This window comes from Chionomys nivalis, chromosome 6 (assembly GCF_950005125.1).
Source record: "Chionomys nivalis chromosome 6, mChiNiv1.1, whole genome shotgun sequence".
Classification (NCBI taxonomy): Eukaryota; Metazoa; Chordata; class Mammalia; order Rodentia; family Cricetidae; genus Chionomys; species Chionomys nivalis.
Window position 1 is genome coordinate 69,025,326 of NC_080091.1, and position 23,817 is coordinate 69,049,142.

Below are 23,817 nucleotides of genomic sequence, written 5' to 3' on the forward strand. Positions count from 1 at the left end.
ACCAGCAAGGTACTCAATGTTGCTTCTTTCTTTCTGCTATTCTTTAAGGTAGAGCCATCGTCACCATTTTCTAGATAGGAGAACTAAGTGCTGTTCAATTAAATAGCACAGCTCTAGGTCACACGGTGGAGACAGGGCTTAACTCTTAGCCCAGAGTTCAGAGGAACACCCATTTGGACTGTTCCATTGTGTCCCCTCCTACGCTGGGTTCACTTGGTCACCAACCCCGGCCCCACAAGGGGTGACCTGAGAAAACAGGAAGCAGGGAGCCAAAGGGTCTTTATTGTCTATGAGTCAGAGCTCAGGCTGGGGGGTCCATCAGTCTGCCCTTGGACCTTGTCTAAAGCTCTGGCCTCCCTCTGACAGTCACTGACAGGAACAGATGCCAAGGGTTTCTAAAGCAGAAAGTTCTAGGCTTCAGCTTTTTTTTAGGGGGGGTGTTGTCAAGGACGGGGGCATCTTTCACCCCTTGCTACCCTTCCAGGTTACTCAGATGACAGAGTGAGGTAAGTGATGAAAAAAGGAAAGAGACACAGGGCGAGAGAAGGTGCTTATAGCAAACTAAGACCTGTGCCTAAGACTTAGTGACTTTGGAAGAACAGTTGGGTTCTGCGAGGTGTTGAAATGGGTGGGAACCAGATGTAGGGAAGGACAAGCACAGGCCTTCTCTTCTCCTCGTTTACAGCCCCCTTGTTTAGTGTTCCTTCCTTGACTTCCAGGGAGCCGCCTTTAGGTCTCAGCGTGGCGCATGGCCAGGACCTAACTTGTACAAAATGGCTTTGATTTTGCCCTCTGTCTCACTGTGGGGCTCTATAACAGGGCAGTCTTCCTGACACTGTCTGGGTTTTACATATTGGGTATCTTGGCTCTTTTGTTCTCTACAGCACAGCTGTCAATAAGGAAGGACAAGAAAACAGAGTGAATTACAGCACATCATTTTGACATTTCAGGGGTTGCAAAAGTAACTTAATAATTAGAATAAATGTTTAGAATACAAGACCAAATATATGGAATAAAAATAAATACAAATTCTTATTACACCATATCTGAGTAACTGAGTAAAAAGTTGGAATGAGGAGAGCATGTCTGGGACTCTGCCCCTCACAGGCTGGATGGCTCTGACCAGTGGCTGCACTGTCTAAGCACTTACTTTCTTGGCTATAAGCACTGCAGTAACCTGCACAAAGGCTATTGGGAGAATTAAATACGTATGCTTGAAGCTTTGCAGCAGGTCTACTATCAGCAACTGAGAGGGGGACAGGGTTTGATCAGTTTATAATTACAGGTTACAGTCTACCCCTGAGGGAGGTCAGGGCAAGAATTCAAGTGAGAATTGAAGCAGAACCCTGAGCTGCTTGCTGGCTTCCTTAAACTCTGTTATCCTACCCAGGTCCACCTGCCTACTCACGGAGAGCCAGGTGCTTCTCCATCAGTCAGCAGTCAAGGCAATCCCTCACAGACACACCCATGGAGCGAACTTACAAAGACTGTGACTCGATTGACACTACTCCCCGCCCGCCAGGGGATTCTGGGCTGAGTCAAGTTGGCAGGTAACTATGACACCCACCAAAGGGAGGAGACACCCAGTAAGGCTCAGGGGTTCCTGAGACCAGGCTAGGCACCATTTATCTTAGCTCAGCCTGATGAGCCTTCGTTGTCCATTCATGTGAGAGAGGGGCATTTCTTGAGCTAAGGGATCACTATACGGGTGATAGGGGAGCTTGTGGGTCTTTACTCATTTGGGACCTACTTACATTCTCCATCGATTTTAATAAATGTTGTGTTTTTAAAGGACCCCACTAAGTGAAACAATGATGAAAAAACTCTCCCTGACAATGTCCCAGTGGGGCAAAAGTATCCATATAGACATGCTTCTATGTTTTTTATTGATGATTATTTTTAAAAAGTATTCTTTACTGCGGGCTTGTCTGTACTAAGATGGTGTCTCTCTTGCTAGGAACTTGGCCTTGGCTAGACACAGTCTCGGCTCATGTTCTTTACTCCCCCTTCGGACACTATAAAGAAAATTTTGGGAAGAAGTAACTATAGGGCAATAGTCCTAAACATGACTTGCCTTTCTTAAATAGAGTTATTCTATGCTTCCCTAGGTTTGTGCAATAGAAATGTATTGGTTTTGTTCATAGGGAAAATGTTATTTAAAAATCTACCTATTCACAGACATAGCAGTGCATGTCTGTAACCTCAGCATTTAGAAGGCAGAAGCAGGAAGAACACTCCAAATGGAGAGCGATGGGGTATATACATAGTAAGTTCTGCATCAGACAGGGCTACTGAGCAAGACACATTTGTAGGCAGAAGTTTTCCTGTCCCTATCTCCTGCTCCCAAATAACCAACACAGAGACTTAAAATTTTTTTACAAATGCTCGGCCAATAGCTCAGGTTTATTACTAACTAGTTCTTAAGTTAACCCATATTCCTTATTTATGCTCTGCCACATGGGGGTGCCTTTATTAGCATGGCACCTTCATCTCCTGCTCCCTCTGCATCTGGCTGGTGACTCCAGACTCCGCCCTTCTTCCTCCCAGCATTCTCCTTCTCTGGCTCTCCTACCTAAACTTATTCTGTTCAGTTATTGGTTAGTCAGTCTGCTTATTAAACCAATCATATAGTGACATATATTTACACAGTGTAAAGGAATATTCCACAGCACCCATTAAAAAAATATACTTGCTATTAAGTAAAATTTAAATTTTCAGTTGATGGGTGCCAATAAAGTCAACCTGTTTTGTACATTTCTTATGATACTGAGCTCAGTTATGCCAGGTTCTAACAGAGTGTTTCCTTGGATACTTGAAGCCTACACTTGCCAAGCAGATCTGAGCAAGGATTCTTGCTATCACTCCTTTTCTCTCTGCTGAAAAGATACCACAAAGCCCAGGTGGACTGATGCAGATAAAAGTCGTGCATAGCAAGACCAAGTCTCTCTCACACACAAAAAAAATACCTTGCTATTAAAAGGCAAAGAAAAGAAGTGCCTACATCAGGAAAGAGGGGAAATTTATAACTATTTTTTATGTTGGGGATCAAGTCCCCAAAGCCTGGATCACGCTGGTGAGGTGCATTGCCGCTGAGCTGTGCCCCTCTGCAGAAATCACGACTGGCATGGTGGCACGCACATATGATTCAGGAGGTTCGGGGAGGAGGAACAGAAGTTCAAGGTCGTCCTTGGCTGTTGAGCAAGCACAGGACAAAGTTGTGATGCTCCATGAGAGCCCATCCACCACCCCAAAAAAGTAGTTCTAAGGTTAAATGATGACTTTATCTATACAAGTGTCTCAGCAAATTAGAGGGTCATTGCTATTCAGTCCTGTTAGCCTGGGCCCTGGGCTCTCCACTGGTGACAGTATGATCTGGGGAGAGTTTAGGAGCTATGACCACCCAGAGATATATGTATGGTTCTGAGCTTGAATGTGTTGTGGGACAGGTGAATCGAGCTGACCCTACGAGTGGTCCCTTGCTCATGCTCTCCTGTTCCAGTCCCCACACACTCATGGGAAGGCAGAGGGAAGGAGACAAGGTGAACATGTATGTGGCAGGGCTGTTCTCACTCTGTGGGAACAAAGGAGAGGCACAGTTTTCAGAAGTTCTGGAGTGTCTGAGGCAGTCCCATTGGTGAGAACCAAAGAAAGAGTTCCAATCACAGGGTCCCACAGTCCGGCCTCTGAGGATATCTAGCAATCAAAGAATGTGTATGACTGACCGGTGGGTTCACACCAGAAATAATGGAGACGGTTAAACAGAGGTGAGAGCCAAAGGAAGGAAAAATATTGAAACTGATTTATCCTAATTACGGACTCTTCCTTTGTAGAAATGCAAAGAAACATGAAGTCTAATTTGGGCTCTTCTTGCTTTGAGGACTGGCAGGGAAAAAAATAACTTTGTGGGAGTTTTGGTTTTGCTTGAAATCCCTGTAAGAGAAGAAAGTAAGCATCACACTAGCTAGGATCCTGGCTCCATTCTCTCATGAACGAAGCACACATTGGAAGCTCCTCTTTTTTGTTGCTGTTTTGTTTTGTGTCTGCCTTGTTTGATAATTTAATAACCATGTACTCATCAACATCTGATCTTTCTTTTCTGGGGAAAGAACAGAAACTCTCCCAAGGTCGTGGCTGATGTAATTTGGAGAACAATACCATCTCATCCATTTTTGTGACACGTATATTTTTGTTCTTAAATAATTAAAGCATTTAATCCCAGAATTCCCTTCCTGCCCTTTAATGTGTCATTTCATTAACCCAGGCTGTGTGAGGGGTAGAAAGTGCTTGAATTGGATCCATGAGGTTTGTTGTAGACAGTATCAAAGTGTGTGTGTGTATGTGTGTGTGTGCGTGTGCATGTGTGTGGGCGCGCGCGTACATGTGTGTGTGCAGGCATGTGTGTGCGTGTACGCACGCGTGTGTGCATGTGTACGTGTATGTGCACATGTGCGCACGCGTGTGTGTGCATGTGTGTGTGTGTGCATGCATGCGTGCGCGTGTGTCTGTGTGTGTGAGATGGAGCCACCATCTATTTTCTGTCAGGCATGTGACTTAATGACATTTCCCTTACATATCTCATTATCTGCTTCCCTGTCTTCCCAGCACAATAAAGCCATAACTGACATGGAATGACTGGTGCTCTCCTTGGAGTAGGCTTCATTTTTCATCCATATTTGGACCTTTCTTGCAGCCATTTGGAAGGGAATGAAGCATTTCCTTACTTTCTACCAAAAGCTCTCCTCTTACTTCTGGCAACCTCTGAAAGGAAACGCCAGGCTGGCAGGGCCTAGGGAACAGTGGGGTGCGAGAATCTGTAAGTGCCAATATTTTGAAAAAGAGTGACTCCCTCCAGCCACAGACCTTGTAATGGCTCTGACCTCATTCCCCTCTGCTTCCTCCCTCTGACTTCCCTTCCTAGGTACACTGATGTTTTGGGTCAATTCTAATTGCATTTGTGCCGAGCATTAAAGCACACAGAGTTCTCAACAGGCATTATTTTCAAGAATCTAAGGGTGGTTCCCTCCCCGTTTCTTCCTTCTTTTACAGAAATTTCCAGAAGGCAAAGAAAGTTCAGATGTAATCAGTAGGAACCCTGGGCCGTGGTCTCAGAACTGCCTAGGCCTTTGTTAGGGGTGCAGTCTTGGGCCCAACTCACTGCATCAGAATCTGCAATGTAACTGTCACCTATTAGAACATATCAGTTTACAAAGCACTCACTGCCTTAGGCCAAACTGAGCAGATAAATAAAGCTGTGTGCAAAAGTATATTTATAGACACACAGTGATGCTCAAAATGACTGTGGTCTCCTAAGATCGCCGTAAGAGGAATACACAATTTAAATATTTGCTATTTTCTCTTCATGCTTCCCAAGTGCATAAAAGGGAATTTATAAACATCCCAAGAAATTGTTTATAAAGATATGTGTGGCAGAAACTGAGAAAACAGAACAAATACTAACACAACCGCTCTCAAATGCCCAGGGACAGTGACTAAGTAGCATCCTGGGGGCACTGAGCTCCCCCACCCACCCGGTGCCACACAGAGTCCTTCTATTCTTTAGATAATTTCAAAACAAACTGACCAACCAGGAAACACTAAAACCACTTTCAGAAGACCCCCTTCGGATGTGAGTCCCTCTGAGATTAAGATCACATCACGTTACCATGCTCTCAAGCTCAGGATCTTCACTTGCGAGGCCCTGTGTTTTGGGTCTGTACCCCAAAGGTTTCAGATTGGAAATGCGCTCACCAATCTAGCCATGTTGAGAGGCAGTGGGACTTGTAGCTAGATACTGGCGAGATGGCTAGAGATTAAGAAGACCTGTTGCTTTTGCAGAGGACCTGGGTCAGTTCCAGCACCCACATAGTGGCTCACAACCATCTGAAACTCCAGTTCCAGGAGATCCAGTACTAACTGCCTTCTGACTTCTGAGAGTACTGGGCATCCATGTGGCATGCATACACGCATGCAGGCAAAACACTCCTACATAGAAGATAAATCTTAAAATCAAAACAAAGGTGCTGTGGCCTACGGGGACTTATGGAGTCTTCCATGGATACTTCCTTTAGAGATTAATGTTGTTCATGTGGGGTGCTGGGAAGTTTACGTGGGGGAGTTGCTAAAAAGGAGTAAGATCAGCATCATTTTCAGCTCTGGCTTCCTAGCCTAGCATATACCCTGTGCCTCTGGCATACACTCCACTACACTGACATTTTCTGAGAGGGTTTGGGTTTGGATAGGGTGGGTGGGGTGAGATGGGGTGATTTGGGGTGGGGTGGGATAAGGTGGAGTGGGGTGAGATGGGGTGATTTGGGGTAGGGCGCAATAGGATAGGATGGGATAGGATGGGGTAGGGTGAGATGGGGTGAGTTGGGGTGAGGTGAGATAGGATGGGGTGGGATTGGATGGGATAGGATGGGGTGGGATGCAACATTGTGGCATCTTATCAGAGTTCACCCAGTGGAGCTTGGACTTGCAGCTTCAAGAACTGTGAGCTAAATCAACTCTTCTCTCTCTATCCCCTAGCCTTGAGTATTTGGTTATAGCATCAGGAAATGGACAAACAGAATGCAAATAGCTCGGTCCTGTGACTAGTCCTCTCTCTTTTCCTGGAATAAGAGATTTAACAGAACGCAGAATTTTCAATTGTTAAACCATGACACCGTCAGGATAACTGGGATGGCTGGGTTCTCTAACTCTATTTTTGAAGCTCCACTAGGCTAATGAAATTGCCCCACAAAGAGTAACGTGTCAGAGGCAAACGACACTCATGGAAGTAAATTTACTGAAACTGCATGCGAATCCTAGCCCTTTCTCTTGAAAGAATTGACAGCTCATCCAAGCAGATCTCTCTAAATTGGCAGGAAGCGCCTAGCTCTTGTTTGAGCATCAATAGATATGCCTCACTTTTAACTAAACAGTACACTAACTACATTGATTTTTAAGACAAGGCTGAAGGTATTAAGGAAACATCCAGAGGACACAGAGACTGGGGTGTCTGATGGCTGATGAGTCACTAAGGGAGACTGCTCATTCTTGGGCACACCTCTGCTGGTATCATCTATCCCTTTCTACCTCAGTGCTGTTAGTAGTGTTAACCTTTAGCCACTTGGTTGAACTGTTCTAGTCTTCCTATGCCCAAGGGCTCTCACAAGATGCCAGAGATACAAGTTCTTGCTCAGGATCCAACAGCTGTCGGAGCAGATGGCTGGGGATTTGTACACTGTGGCCCAAGCATCATCCTTTAGCTCTAAGGCACCAGGAACAATTTGACAAATTAGATTAACTGAGGACAATATGCTGCTTGCCTGGAATACTCACTCTGTATTTTTGCACACTTCCGTATGCTCTTTCCATGGCCTCGGGATAGGAGATACCAGCCACCACTCTGGTCAGATGAAACTCTCAGAGAGAACACAGTCACCCTTGGCTGCCTCTTTTGTCTTACTGCTGAACACTCGTGCGTGCGTCACAAACATCAAGAGTGTGGTGCTCAGACCACTCTTAATCTCGCCTCTAAGACGTGTGGCTTCCTGTTCCACACACTTGATGGCTCATGTGTCTATTCCAAAGTCTATCTACTTTGTAAAACAAAAAAATGTAAGTAGCTGATCTGCTGGGTGAATCTCCTACTTCCAGCTTCCAGTAGTTCCCCTGGTGGAGACCACATGGATGACTTTCAAAGTGCTTTGTGCTTTGAGACTACGCGTGCGTGCGTGCATGCGTGCGTGCGTACACGCGTGTGTGTGTGTGTGTGTGTGTGTGTGTGTGTGTCTCCCTGGGTTTGTGAAAGGTGGCTCCTGCTGAGTGGGGAGATAGTGAGAAGCCCTGGGAAGTCTGTGGGAATTCCTGAGGGAGCGGCTTGTTGCTATGAATAGCCTGGTCTTCCCTGAGGAGATTTACAGAGGAGCCCCCTGCTGTGCCCTCTAGTTCTCCACTCGATGAAGGAGGCAAGCCCAGGGCTCCAGAGGTTGGGAAGGGCTCACAGAGGAGGCCCATTAGGGGACAGGCTTTCTTGTGTCCAGATTCCACTTGGGTGACCCTGAGGAGAGGGACGGCTGGCTCTTATCCAGGGCCACAATGCCCCCATTTACGAGCTGCAATTAGTCTCACACAAAATTTGTGCAGTGCACCACTAACTGTCAGCTCAAGAGGTTGAAAGTTCAGTCCCGGAGAGGTCAGGGTGCCTGGCAAGGGGCTGATGATCTTGCGCACAGCGTCCCCTCCCCCACCACAGTGGGGACCCAGTGGTGGGGAGAGAACACAGTCCAGATTAGAAAGCCCATGGGGCCCAGTGAGCATTGCTCACGGTTCTGAGGCATGGGTACAGCAGGAAGATGGGTCTCTTATCCAGTGACCTTCCTGTCACAGAATAGTGACATGAAATGTAGCCATCAGGAAAGAAGAAGGTGAGCAAAGTCTGTTGATTATTAGGATTCGTCGGCTGTCTGGAAATTCAACTAGTTTCCTAGCATGTTTCATATAGATATTTTTTTAAGAAAAAGAAAATGCCAGAAGGGTCTAAAAACACAAACAGTTCTTTGCCAGATCAAAATATGCAGCTAGTTCTCCTGAAAGGACAGCGAAGAGCCTATTTTGCCTTTCAACAGCAGAGCCAGCAACAGGAAAAGGCTCCAGTTAACTAACTGATGAGCAATGGGGAGTTAATCAATAGGGGACGGCCATCAGGAAGGTGGCATATGTTAGCTCTATCTAAAGCACGGGGGTGGAACAGGCTCTTTTTTTTTTTTTTTAATTGTTTTTATTGAGCTATATATTTTTCTCTGCTCCCCTCCTCCCATGATCCCCAAGCTCCCAATTTACTCAGGAGATCTTGTCTTTTCTGCTTCCCATGTAGATGAGATCTATGCATGTCTCTCTTAGGGTCCTCATTATTGCCTAGGGAACACACCCTTTTTGTTGTGATGCTGCATTTTAACTTTCCCACTTTCTCTCCTTCTTGTCTGCAGTGCTCCGCAACCCCTGGCCCTGATATAAGAAGTGCAGTTACGATGCTCTTCAGAGAAGGAGCGGGCATACCCGGTTAGAGACAGGGCTTGTAGTGTGTGTTTATTTACTTGTTTATCATTCTAGACACACAACAATTGGCAACTGCGTGATAGTGGAATCCCTTAGAAGAAAGTAAAATTAATCATTACATTTACCCGCAGACCTCCTCATCCTGTGTTCTCCTCCCAGGCACCCAGCACTAGCACTGGGTCTAAACCAGAGGAAGACTGATGGGTTTTTCCAACTTTCAGTCCGTTCTAAAGCTGATGTTCCCACTAAGTCACTCAGAAAGGCATTTAGTGAAAACCAGGGCATGACCCCAGGCAGGACAAGGCTGGACTGACCACTTCATCCCTGGCCTGCTTATAGGACCCATGCAACACAGAGGCCCTAACATTTTTGCTTATCTCTTCCAGCCTCCCAAAGAAACCAGACTCAAATCTCCAGATGTACGACTGCTAGTGACAGTGGCTAATGTGTGACACTCAGTCTCCCAGCAGAGAGCATCCTTCCTTTCCTCTCCTCTTGGCAAACATCAAAAGTCACACGGCTCTCACTCAGGTCCTCCGGATGTGTTCTTAGAGACAGCCTTTCCCGTCTCTGCTCATCTCCTTCTTCCCTTCCGACACCCAGCTCAGTACCCTACCCCAGCTCAGCCCTAACAACACCGCAGTGACTGTGCACAGTGGGCAGAGATCGTGGGCCAGATCGTAACGCTCAATGATGAATTAATGAGATACCTCGCGTCACCTGTGGGTAATTTTTTTCTAATTAAGTTAATTGGATTTTTTATTATAAGAGGAGTGCATGCTCATTATTAAAACATTTGAAAAACAGAAAAGTGGGAAGTTGGAAGGGAAGAAAATAAAGCCTACAGGTGGGTAATTACAGCCCCAGAATTATTAGTCATTTTGACTGGGCTCTGGGTGATTTACGAATTAGCTTGCTACAGTCAACTACTGTTCTATTTCTAGTTCACCTACCTGAGTCTCCCCTGAGTCGATGCCAGCGCGGTATACCGCCATCCCCTCGGAGAAGGCAAAGCCCCTCTGCCTGAACCTCAGGTCCACTTACAACTTCAAGGCAGAAGTGTGTTCCTCAGCTGACTGACACACAAGCCGGCACATGCATCCAGCCCGCAGTATCCGGGCTAGGACAACCCCTGTCATCCACTCTCATGAGATGTCAGGAAACAGCCTTACACACACACACACACACACACACACACAGAGAGAGAGAGAGAGAGAGAGAGAGAGAGAGAGAGAGAGAGAGAGAGAGAGAGAGAGAGAGAGAGTCAAACATCTTTAATTTCCCTGGAATATGACGTTTTGTAGAACACCATGTCTGTCTGAATTATGACAGACCTCTTTACATCTTTCTGGAGAGCACACACATTTGTTTTCCATATTGATTGCTTACTTAGTGCTGGGGACTGACCCCAAGATTTTACTCATGCTGAGCATCCCTGTCGCTGAACCTCCCAAGCCCTACCCCAGACCTGCACATTTCTGCAGAAAGAGAGGAATGAATCACGAAGCGATGACCAGGCAAGATTTTGACTGAGGAACAAAGGTCAGAGAAGCATCAACCTGCCCTGCCTTAGCTCAGTGAGGACACAGGAGGCTACCTAAGCAAAGTCCCCACTGCCATGCACTTCTCACTTCATCTCTTGATAGGAATCCCAGTCGAGAAAACAAGGACTCTGGCTTCTGTTAGTACTAGGAAGTGAATGGAAATGCATTACTGAATTCTTTTTTATTTTATTTTATTTATTTTTTTAAAAAAGAAAAACAAGTTATCTTTTTTTCATTATACATACCAACCACAGTTCCCACTCCCTCCCCTCCTCCCATCCCCTCCACCTAACCCTCCACCCCACCCCCATCCACTCCTCAGAGAGGACTAGGCACATTGCTTTGGGGAAGGTTCAAGGCCCTACCTACCATATCTAGGCTGAGCAAGTTATCCATCCAAAGGGAATAGGTTCTCAAAAAGCCAGTACAAGCAGTAGGGATAAACCCTGGTGCCACTGCCAATGTCCCCACAATCTGCCCTAGCCATGCAACTGTCCCCCACATTCAGAGGAACTAGTTTGGTCCAATGCTTGTTCTTTCCCTGTCCAGCTGGAGTTGGTGAGCTCCCATTAGCTCAAGTAAACTGTTTCAATGGGTACCTATCATGGCCTTGACCTCTTTGCTCATATTCTCACTCCTCCCACTCTACAACTGGACTTTGGGAGCTCAGTTCAGCATCACTGAACTCTTATGAGAGGGGATAACAGACCAGCAGACAAGAAAGAAACAGGAAACTTTTGACAGGTAGTCACCTATAGGAATTTTGTATTGGTCTCTGCATTTCATTGGCTTCTGTTACATTACTATGTTTTGTTGAAGGAGCTGCGGGCTGCGTTCCTGCCGCCTGGCTCCCTGCCGCCTGGCTCCCTGCCGCCTGGCTAGCTTATGCCTCCGAAATACAACACACAAATTGTATTCATTTAAACACTGCCTGGCCCATTAGCTCTAGCTTCTTAATGGCTAATTCTTACATCTTGATTACCCATTTCTATTAATGTGAGTAGCACCCCAAGGTGCACTTACCGGGAAGATTCTAGCCTACGTCCATCCTGGGTCGGAGTTTCATGGTGTCTGCCCCGAACAGGAGAGCTATCGAGTCTGAGCTCACTTCCTCTTCCTCCCAGCATTCTGTTCTGTTTACTCCACCTACCTATGTTCTAACCTATGACACCAAGCAGTTTCTTTTTTAGTTAACCAATGACCTTCCTCCATCATTTCCACTTTTTCTGTTTAAACAAAAAGGAAAGGCATTCACTTTAACATAGCAAAATTACATATAATAAAACAGTTATCAAGCAAGAATTACAGTTATAATATTTATATCTATTTTATCTTTTATCATAACAAAGGAAAACAGCTATAACTATCTATCTATTCTTCAACTCCATCAAAGACTCCAGAAGGATATAATATTACCTAAGTAAGTGAGAAGTAAGCAACTTACAAAACTCTAGAAATCACAGAGACATCTCGCTGCCTGGACAGTCACCCAAAGTTCCTCTGTACCGTTGGGGCATCCATCTTCGGCCTACAGGTCCATAGTATCCAGAGACATTTCCATGAAGCAGGAAATTTCAAAGGCAGTTCAGTCACTATCTGCTGTGTCCTGCAGAATGTCTCGCAGACTCCTTCATGAATCAGGAACCCCGAAAGATCATCTCACCTTTAGGCAAGTTCAGTAGTCCTCTCTCTCTGCGGGTTCTCTGTGTCCAGTTTATACAATAGTCCAGGCAACAGCAGTTTCTTGCCCAAATGGCTATCAAACTCCATAAGGTGCCTCTTCGATGCCCATCTTCTTTCTTCTTGAAGTAGATTGGTGCTGCCAGGAGCAGACGTGTCTCATTGTCATGAAAAACCCTAAGTTATTAAAACATTTAAATGTCATATTCTGTAGTCTCCAAAAGATATGAAGAATGCCTATCTGAAATATATCTATGCACATCTAGAAAATATAACTAACATAACTACAAGCTTGACTATTATCAATGATTATCCATTAACAATCTATATTCGTTACATTTTTAAATGAACTACAAAATCACAATACCTTAATCAAGATCAGAAATACATACATACATATATATATACATATAACAAAATTGACCTTAAATTTATATCAACAAAGCAAAACTTATACCAATGTAAATTATCCATATCTATATTATATCCCCCTTTAAACATAAAAGAACATTTATAAGCAATATTTGGGAACATGGGCACAGATTTTTCTCTCCAAACTGCTTCCTGCTGTATGGGGCGCTGTTATTTAGGTCTCTCATGGTGTAACCTGTGTGCCAGGGTCATCTCAGTCAGCAGTTGAGTGAAGTAATTTTCTGAATGTAGTGTGGAGCTGCGAGCCTGATTTTCGTCCTGCCCGGCTCCTGCACAGCTAGCTTTACACCAGAAATAACAACACACAAACTGTATTCTTTTAAACACTGCTTGGCCCATTAGCCCTAGCCCTTACTGGCTACTTCTTATATCCCGATCAATAATAATCTCTAATAATCTGTGTAGCACCAGTCTTACTGGGAAAGATTCAGCATGTCTGACCTAGCGGCTGGCTGCATCGTGTCTGCTCTGGAGCACAGCAGCATGGCGTCTGCCCCAGAGAGGAGAGGAAATGGCATCTTAGCTCACTTCCTCTTCCTCCCAGCATTCTGTTCTGTTTACTCCACCCACCTATGTTTTAACCTATGAGGGCCAAGCAGTTTCTTTATTACTTAACCAATGAAATCAACAGATTGATATATGACACTCCCACATCACTTCCCCTTTTTCTGTTTAAACAAAAAAAGGAAGGCTTTAACTTTAACACAGCAACCTTTCAGGAGGGCGTGGTCTATCATACCATGTTGTGATGTTGTGATAGAAGCAATCCAAAGAGTCTCATCCTCTGTGAAAACAAAAGAAACTCCTTTCCAAAGCATCATGTCCTTAGATTCAAATTTTAAAGTCAAGGTATTTTGAAAATATCTATGTTGGATTAGTTCAGCAGCATTTATAAACAAATATCTTTTAGCAGCTCTTGCTCCTTCCTCAGCATTCAAACAATTCAAAGAGAGCATAATAGCATACAGTATCAAAATTCTCTGTGTATTTTCTATCTTTGTGCGGCTTTATTTTAACCTCTATTTTGTTTATTTTTACTTCTGTTTTTTCACTTTTTGAGACAGGTTCTCTGTATACTTTGACCTGGAATAACTCTGTAGACCATGCTGTCCTTGAACTCTCAGAGATCCAACTGTGCCAGCCTTCCAGGCATTGGGATTAAAGGCATGTGCTACCACACCTTGAAGTCACAGAGGTCAATCTCCCTCTGCCTCCCAAGTGTTGGGATTAAAGGTGTGTACTACCATACCCAACTACTTTCTTTCTTCCTTTTTTTACTTTTAAGAACTTTAACTTTTAGCCTGCATATATTTTTAAACACACTGTAAATCATTTAAGGGTTTTCTTTGTCTTTGAATCTCTCTTTACTGTATATCTCTCTTTTTCTGACCATGCGAGCCTTTAAATTACTGAGCAATATGGGTAGGATTAAAGCTGTGGCTTTGCCAGCTAGATCCAGCCCATTCCATTCTGTTGAAGGAGCTGCAGGCTGCATTCCTGCCACCCAGCTCCCTGCCGCCTGGCTAGCTTATGCCCCGAAATAACAACACACAAATTGTATTCATTTAAACACTGCCTGGCCCATTAGCTCTAGCTTCTTAATGGCTAATTCTTACATCTTGATTACCCATTTCTATTAATGTGAGGAGCACCCCAAGGTGCGCTTACTGGAAAGATTCTAGCCTACGTCCATCCTGGGTTGGAGCTTCATGGCATCTGCCCCGGAGAGGAGAGCTATCAAGTCTGAGCTCACTTCCTCCCAGCATTCTGTTCTGTTTACTCCACCCACCTATGTCCTAACCTATAACGCCAAGCAGTTTCTTTATTAATTAACCAATGACCTTCCTCCATCAATGTTTCACTGAAATATATTTAGATATAGATATATAAATATCTATAGATATTTCTCTATATATAAATCTATTGCCATATTGCTGACTAATGCAGTTAGAGTAACAAGGCTCCATTGTGTTCTGTATATCAACAAATTGTTGACCCATTTTAGAAACAACTTCTTTAAAGCTTTCAGTGGTGCATTTAAATTATCTGGCTAGCACAGTCACTAGATTGAATTCAAGGCTGCTCTGATAATTACTGTGACTGCCCAAGAGCCCTCAGGGCCCATAGCTTCTAGGCCATATGAAGGCATGGCCTGGTTAACTTTGTCCAATGATGCTGAACAATGCTTTAACACAGCTAGTACAGGCAAGAGGCCTCACATAGTGTTTTTGTCAAATACATGTTCAAATGTCTATGGCAAGTCCAGGGCGGAGAGTAGAGTGGGCAGACAGAATGTCACTATGTAGTCCTGGCTGGTCTGAAACTCTTACACTTACCAGGCTGGCTTTGACCTAAGGAATCAATCTGCCTCTGCCTCTTGAGTGTTGAAATCAAAGTTGTGTAATGCTGCCCTTGGCAAAGGGAAGGCTCACCATCTTGATGTGGGAGTCCCCTCTGTATGCTGTGAATATTTTTATTACCATTGGTTAATAAAGATGATGCCTTGGCAAGGCAAAATAGAACTAGGCGGGAAAACTAAACTGAATGTAGGAAGAAAGAAGGTGGAGTCAGGGAGATGCCATGTAGCTGCTAAAGGAGAAAGTTGCCATGCTGGAACCTTACCAATAAGCCACAGTCTCATGGCAATACATAGATTAATAAAAAATTGGTTCATTTAAAATGTAAGAACTAGTTAGAAATATGCCTGAGTCATTGGCAAAACAGTGTTGTAATTAATATAATTTCTGTGTGATTATTTAGTTTCTGGGCAGCTGGGAAACCAAAACAGTGTCTCAGTTTACGTCACCATAATCAGAAAAATATCCTGGCATATGGAGCTATGTTTATTTCTCCTCTATAGCCAGTAGAGCAATATCAGAATATTTAGAAGTATCTTGAAAAACACAATAAAGCCTATGTAACATTTCTAGTTGAAGTAACCAGTAGCCACTCACACAATGCATAATGACTCAAACACAATGAAATGTGTTTATTAAAGGAACAGGTGAATGAGTGGCCCTTGTTTACCAGTCACTTGGGGACTCACACTGAAGGAGTGGCTTCTCTATTCTAGCAGCTAAAAGGAAGAAGGATATATAGATCTCCTCTTATCTTCCTGCTCCCATTGGCACATTTAACCAAACAGGCATCAGACAAATTTGAAAAGATTACATCCACTCTGTGCACATACAGTGTTTTCACTCCATCCATAATACAGTATACCATCTGTTTCCAGAGCACTTGTATGAAGCTTATAAATAAAGCTGGATATGGTGAGACACACCTGTAATCTCAACACAGAGGCAGCTGAGACAGGCAGATCCCAAGTTCTAAGCCATCTAGGGCTACATAGTGAATTCTTGTAACAAAAAAGGAAAGGAAAAAAGGGAGAAAAGAAAAAGGAAAGAAGGAAGAAAGGAAGGAAGAGAGGGAGGGAGGGAGAGAGGGAGGGAGGGAGGGAGGGAGGAAGGAAGGAAGGAAGGAAGGAAGGAAGGAAGGAAGGAAGAAAGGAAGGAAGGAAGAGAAGTTGAAGAGATGACTAAATGACTCGGCAGTTAAAACCGCTGGCTACTCTTCCAGAAGACTGGGGCTTGATTCCCAGAAGCTCCATGGCAGCTTACAGTCACCTGTACCTTGAGTATCAGGAGATCTGATGCTATCTTCTGGCTTCCTGAAGGACCAGACATACACATGATGCATAGACATACATATAGAAAAAATACCCATACATATAAAATAAGTAAATAAGTAAATAAAATAATATTACTATAAATAAGTTGGCTGTCAGGAGAATGGGGACACTATCATGTCTTCTCTTGCTGCCTTGAGAATCTCTTCATGTTAAATGGTTGGCAGGGAAGCTTGATTGAAGATTCTTTGCCATAAACTTGGTTGAGTTGAATCTTGCTTGTTAGCTTTGCCTTCCTTTCCCTGTATTCTACACCATCCCCTAGGTCTGAAATGTTCTTTCTGGCTGTTTGTGAACAAGTTGTCTACCATTGTGACAGTCCCAAACCTCAAGAGCTATTGCAAAGTTATGTGATTTCTTCTGAGATTTTTTTTTGGTGTTTCCCTCCAATTGTATTTTCACATAACCTAAATTTTAAGTAACTAATTCTTTCCTCCTTTTCATTTCTCCTTCTGTGGCTGTGGATGACTTTTATTGTGTCGTTAACTTTACTTAAAGTATTTCCCTGTTCAAAGACTTCTGCTTAGTTTTAAACCTCTCTCAATCTCTCTCTCTCTATCTCTCTATCTCTCTCCCTCTGTGTGTGTGTGTGTGTATGTGTGTGTTTTACTGGAGATCAAAGCAAGTAAATGCTAGAAAAACATTTAATCCCAGAACTACATCTCAAGTCCTTTTTTATATTTTTAATTGTTTTAATCTCTCTGTTAGGTTTTTCATTAAGAGAATGGAATTGCATCTCTGTGTCTTCTTGAAATCCATTGAATTGGTTAAAGTAACTGATTTTCATTCTCCATCTAAGAGTTTGGTCAGTTACTACTGTCTGGTTGGTTCTGGGTATTGTATTTTGATCGTTAGGTGAGATCATGTCCTCTGAAACCATGTTTGGCTGGTATACAACATCATCTGGGCATTGAATAACTAGAATAACTCAAACCTTCCTCTAGTAAAATTCTTCCTCCAAGAAGGCCACAACTAGCCTTGTTGGAGAAGGCCTAAACTTCCCCAAATAGCTGCACCAATTGAAGAATGAGTATTCAAACATCTGAGCCTATAGTGGACATTCTCACTCAAGCTACCACAATTATCAAAGAAAAATAAATAAAGCCAAGAGATAAGGAACAGTCTCAATGTATGTTTACCTGAAAGGTGATGCTGGCCAATACTGATGTTCAGTGTCAGGGATCCTGGATGTCCGAAGCACTGAAGCTGCACCATGTCTCTTCTGTAGGCAGGCCTGGGATGAGGGCCATCATGATCTGCCCAAAAGTGGTTTGGGAAGCAAAGGTTGATTTGGGTTTACCATTTGATGGTAACATGGTAGGAAAGTTATACCAGGAGCATGAGACACATTGTGTCCACAGATGTGAAATAATCCTTCTGTACACTGTGAAGATGTGTTGCTCTCATTGTTAATAAAAAATCTGATTGGCCAATAGCTAGGTAGGATTTTTAAGGCAGAGAGAATGCTGGGAAGGAGGGCGGAGTCAGGGAGTCATGAGAGTCTCCAGTCAGATGTGGAAGAAGTAACATGGGAAGTTCATAGACAAAGTAAACAAGCCTCAGGGAAACACATGCACAGATTAATAAAAATGGGCCAATTTAAGCTATAAGAGCTAGTCAAAATCAAGTCTGAGCTAGTGGTCAAGCACTTATAGTTAGCAATAAATCTCTGTGTGGTTGTTTGGGAACTGGCTGGCGAGACAGAAAAGGCCACCTATAGTCACAGTCAGGGAAACAGACAGTGCTTCTCCACTCTCTTACGCAGTCCTGGACCCAGCCCATGGGACAGCACAGGCCCACGTTCAGGGTCATGTCTCCACCCTGGAAACCTAATCTAGTTAATCATGCATTGGTATGTTCAGAGGCTTGATTTGGTGATTCTAGATCCTGTCACATTGGTGATCAATACTAACCACCACTTTATGGTGATTATCCCGGCTTTACTTCTTTTTCTGTAGTAATGCTTACACAAGCAATTCAATTTTTGTTCCAGCAACTTTAACAATTCTTTCACACAAGAAAATACAAGTTCATACACAGAACTTATACTTTGGGTAATACTGAATTTATTACAAATGCAGTCTAATCTCTTGTGCTTGTTGCATGAAATTATAACACAGTGTCTTGAGACAGGAAGCAAAATAGAAATTGTATAACTTCACTCATTCATTTTGTAGCTGAAATAAGTCGAATTCCCTAGTTAGTTTGTAGTTCAGCTTGAGAACACAAACTAACAGTGATCACCCGAGTGGGGAGCGGCAACCCTGACTTTCTGAAAATGTTTCCTGACACAGAAATTATGTCCAGGGCCAGCCCCTTGGGATGTTATTGCTATAGTTTGAGAAATGTTGTCACCAATGAGGATTAAAGTTGAAATGGTTGACTTTCTTAGTTATCACAGATGAGTTGTTAGATGATCTGCTCCTGCTTCTGAGAGACAGAGTCATGAAAAGAAGGTGAAATTGTCCAGGGAAACAAAGGGAGTAATGGAAAAGGGGAGAGAAGAGGAAGGGGGCTGTAGAGAGAATGTGCTTAGCACATAATATATACTTGCCTAAGAACAAAAGTGGAGAGAGGATGTCTCCCTTCCCCTTGGTTCCTTGTGGCCTTGGGGCTGACTCTGAGAGACAAAATGCGGCTCAAGCAGTATGTGTAGCTTACAAGACTGGGTCCCACGCAGTCTGCTGCTTCTGAAGTCAGAGATGGACACATTCCTTCTTACCCGCTCCCGCCCTCTCATGATGGGAGAGAGTCAAGACACTGTGGCCAGGGGACCTGACACAGTTTCAGCCTTCGGTCCCACACGCTGTGACATGAGCGAGAACTCACAGATGACATGGAAGTGTTGGATAGGCAATGAGCTCAGAGCCCCGTGAGAAGGAGAGAGCTCAAGAAATAAATGTGTAAATCAACTGGCTAATGGTGCCACTTAAGTCTCTATGGAAGATAGGAATGCTTAGGGGAAAACTATAACCAACACTCCAAGGAGCCCCAAATCAAGGTCTGATTACCCAAACAGTGGGTAGGCAAGAAAGTAGCAGCAAAGGAGACTACAAATGATCAGTCAACCATAAAAAAGAAAAATCAGGTTCAGAGAATAGCAGTGCAAGAGAAAATGTCTTGCAAGGACAAACGGCTGAACTGCTTGAAGTGTTTTGAGAGCTCAGTTAAGTCGATGCTTCTGACTTCTTTCTCTCATTTCCTTTGCCATGTGAGTTCCCCAGAGTCTGCCTGCGTGTCCTCCTGACATGTCAGCTGGCTTCACACTGAGGGAAGAGCTAAAGGAGCAAAGAAGGAAGCTGCTCACACCTTCTTCTTAACCTCCAGAGCCGTGCACCATTTCGCTTGTAAGAAGTGAGCCATTGTGTTCACCTCCTACACAAAAGGAGGAAATGAGGTTCCACTCATTTCCTCATAGAAGTGGAGGGCCTCCAAGCTTTTCGGACTTGTTTTCAATGTACTCATGCAGTGTTTTCCCCAACACAGAAGCCAGGGCATCCTGATGGGCTGTGGAGCAAAGTAGAGGCTGCCCACATCGGCTGTATTCAGTTGTTGGGCAAGCTGAGTGTCTCTTATTCTCGTAGTGGTGAATGCAGATCAGTAAGTCAGTCTTGGCCCTCTAGCTGATCTTCTGGCCTGAAGCCCTGTCTTCGCTGCACAGCCTTATGGGTCAGTGCCTGAAAGTGGAGTGTCTGTGAAAGGAGGGGTTGGCAGCTGAACCTACAAGATGCTGGCACCAGCTCAACCTTGATTGGTGTGACAAGGCAGGCTGTCCAATCAGGAGCAGGATAGGAGTCAACATGGCTACCACAAGCCACCTTCTAGCCTGACCAGAGAGTCAAAGCAAGATATGCAATGACCCTAAGTCAATATGCATCTTTATTATTATTATTTATTGGATCCAAAACAGAAAGGCTGGTATTTCATATGCTCCTGCCTTGTCTTTAGACCACGGATTCCAGAAGGAAATTCCCGAAACTTGTAACCACAGACAGACCCAAAAATAACAAATAGAAGAATTGTACACAACAGGCTGTAGGGGCTGTAATGTTATTTGCACAAGACAGGTTTCATGAGAGGAACAGTGTGTTTGTGTGTGTGTGTGTGTGTGTGTGTGTGTGTACTACTAAAGTCATGGTGGTACATGCCTTTAATTAACACCAAGAAGACATAGGCAGAGCCAGGAGGATTGTTGTAAGTTTGAGGCCAGCTTGATCTTCATAGTGAGTTCCAAGCCAGCCAAGCAGCCAGGACTATAGAGAGAGATCCTGCCAAAAAAAAAAAAAAAAAAAAAAACCACCAAAAAAACAAGGAGTTCATTAGACTGGTTTATACATTGGGTTCAGGAGTTCCTGCCATGGCCATTTGCACAGTAGAGCTAAGAAACAGTAGCTATTCAGCCTATGGAGCTGGATGCCTCAGAGTCGCAGTCTTGTGCTGAAGGCCTGTGGGATTCCTGGAGAGCCACTGGTCTCCAGTCCATGCTGGAAGCATGAAGAAGCTGAAGTCTGATGTCAGGGGAGGGTGATGGCAACGGTGGTGGTGGCAGCAGCACCTGATGTGCTCGCTCAGAAAGATGCAAAGGCGGGTAGGAAAGTGACATTCCTTTTTCCTCAGGCCTCTTTGTATCTGGGCCACCCAGAGGGACGTCCTGTCCCGCTCACACAGAGGGAAGTTTTCTCCTTCAGCTAATCCCTTCCGGGTCCCATAGACTCACCTAGACTCACCCAGAGGTGCATCTCTTAGTTAATTTCAAATCCTATCAAGCTGCTAAGATTAAGTATCATGGTATCCTAGAAAGAGGCAGGTTTCATGGACAGAGAGCCAGGGTTTGGAATCCTGAACCTGTCTCTTAGGGGTCATGTGACCTTGGGTTGAACTAAAGCTTGATTTCTTTCTCTGTAACCCCTAACTAACTAAGCTATTATGTTTGTGATTGCTGCTGCTGCACCAGCTAAAGAACAGTCTAATGATGGTAAGGGTGGATGAAAACCACGTGGTAGAAGATCTGGAGTAGAGCCAGTGTTTAGTCAATGCCCCTTCCCTTCCCACCACAGCAGTGGCCTTGCTTCCCTGCACCATCCCTGCGCAAGGTCCTGTGTAAGGATGGAGGGTTTCCTGAAACACACTCTTGGCACTAAGGCCAGCATAGTTTGGGCAAACACGTTTTGTTGACCACTCTAGAGCCATGCAATGTGTCTGAATCCCAGGAAAGACAAGCACTGGTGTATTTCCTTCAGCTTCCGATTGAACAGATCATTTCTTGTTCCATCCATGTCTGATGGAAGCAAGGAGAGTTAAAGTCACCATTTCTTGAACTGTGCAACTCAAGGACTGAGTTAATTGAGCTTGATTTAGCCAAATGTACTAACTCATTTGATAGCTTGAAGAAAAACTGCCTAAAATAGATTCTGCTCTTGTACCCACCTTATTAGCCAGAAAAGCAAGGCACAGAGCAAGTGACTATGCACATAGTAGGTGCGAGAGTCAGGATTCTGGCTCTTCTGGGTTCTAGAGATAACCCTCTAATTCAGTGGTCCCCAACCTTCCTAATGCTGTGACCCTTTAATACAGTTCCTCATGTCGTGGTAACCCCAACCAAAAAACTATTTCATTGTTACTTCATGACTGTAATTTTGCTGCTGTTATGAATAATAACATCTGATGTGCAGAATATCTGATATGCGACTCCCGAGGGGATTGCAACCCACAAGTTGAGAATCACTGTTCCTGATCCATATTGCCCTGCCTCTCTTTACGTGGCCTCCCCATTAACAAACATACCTCCCTCAGGGACAGAAATACAAAATAGCTCCCAGTTTCAGGGAAGTGCCCTGTCGTGGGCACTGGATTTCGTGGTGTGCTTTATGAACATTTCTCCCTGCAAAAATAATGTAACAGAAAACTACTGCTGGCTTTGCCTTTGCCTCGAGCCTCTCGGTTCTAAATAAATAGAAGTGACCACATTCTCTGAAGATCGGTTTTATTGTTACAATGTTCAGTGAGATATTTAATTCCCGAAGAGTTGGTCAAGTTGAACTAAAATATTAAAATAGGTGGCTTCAGCCAAAGAAGGTAGGTACAGCACCGAAAGGGACAGTATTTCACATTCTCTTCTACCTTTAGTGAGCAAATAACCACTGAGGAGATTGACAGCAACTTTTATTTTAAACAAACAACTCCTGGGAGCTTTTCTGCAGGCTGCTGCGTATTGTGTCCAAATGCTTCTAATCACCTGTTTCTGACAAGTATAATTGCTTGTGCAAGCAAGTCTGAAGTGCTTAGTGCTTCTGGGCCTCAGTTTCCCTTATGGACTTATTGAGTGACTTCTGAAGTCCTCTCGCTCTAAAGTAACCCCACGTGAGGAACTGTGACTGTGAGGCACTACAAATTTATTGAACCATGCAAAAGTTTTCTATTTTGTTTACTAAAATGCTTCCTCTAGCCAAAGTGGTTGGTTTTGTTTGTTTGAATAATAATGAGTTGAAGGCTACTCTTGGGAGAAAAAAGAAAGAAAGAAGAAAAGTGCAATACTAAACTTGCTAAATATACTTGAAAGTGGATTGGAAGATGCTCTTTTTTGAGGAGGAAGTTGTAATATGTGTTTGCCGCATTGAGGATGTACAATATTGTCTTCTAATAAGAAATGACTAAACAGTAAGTTGGTAGCTTAAGACACAGTCACCATTCATTAAGATGTGTTACTCAGAGACAGACAGCTAGTAAGACATCAGGAAACTAAAAAGAGGGGAGAGAAGAAGATGAAGTAGGGGAACAAATAAAGAAGGCATTTACAGACGGAAATGATGCAAGATCTAGTCATTGGGAGGAGCCGGACCACCTCCATCCAGGCATCCTCCAACTCTGAAATCCCTGGCTCAATCACCCACTGTGTCTTCTTGCCCTAGTGAGCAGCAGACAGGGGAACAGTGGCTGTGGTCAGTATACCCCTTCTTCCTGGACACCGCGTTCCTCCAGCATCTGTGTTGGTGGCAAGCATCTCCCAAGGAATAAACCTCCTTGGGTAGGAGAGGAAGCTGATATAGAGGAGAGGATGAGTAGAGAGGAAGCATGTGTGGAGACAGGGAGCACTGCTCAGTGCTGTGCAGAAGACTAGCCTGCCCCCACGTTGTCTTCTCTCCTACACAGGTAAATATTCCTCCTTTATCCCCTGTGGGTTTGGTACTGATTCAATAAAGCAGATGACTTGAACACTCTCATGTGACCTGTCCTACTGTGTGACCCTGGACTAGTTTGTCCAGGAGGATACCTGGAGGTCACTGCTGACTCAGGCAGTTCCCTCTACCGTGTGATCATCTCCTACCTCAGTTCCACACTGACTTTATCTTGGTGCTGGTACTGGAGCAATTCCTAAGACAGTCAACCTCTGTTCTATTTAAAAAAAAAAAAAAAAAAAAAAAAAAAAAAAAAAAA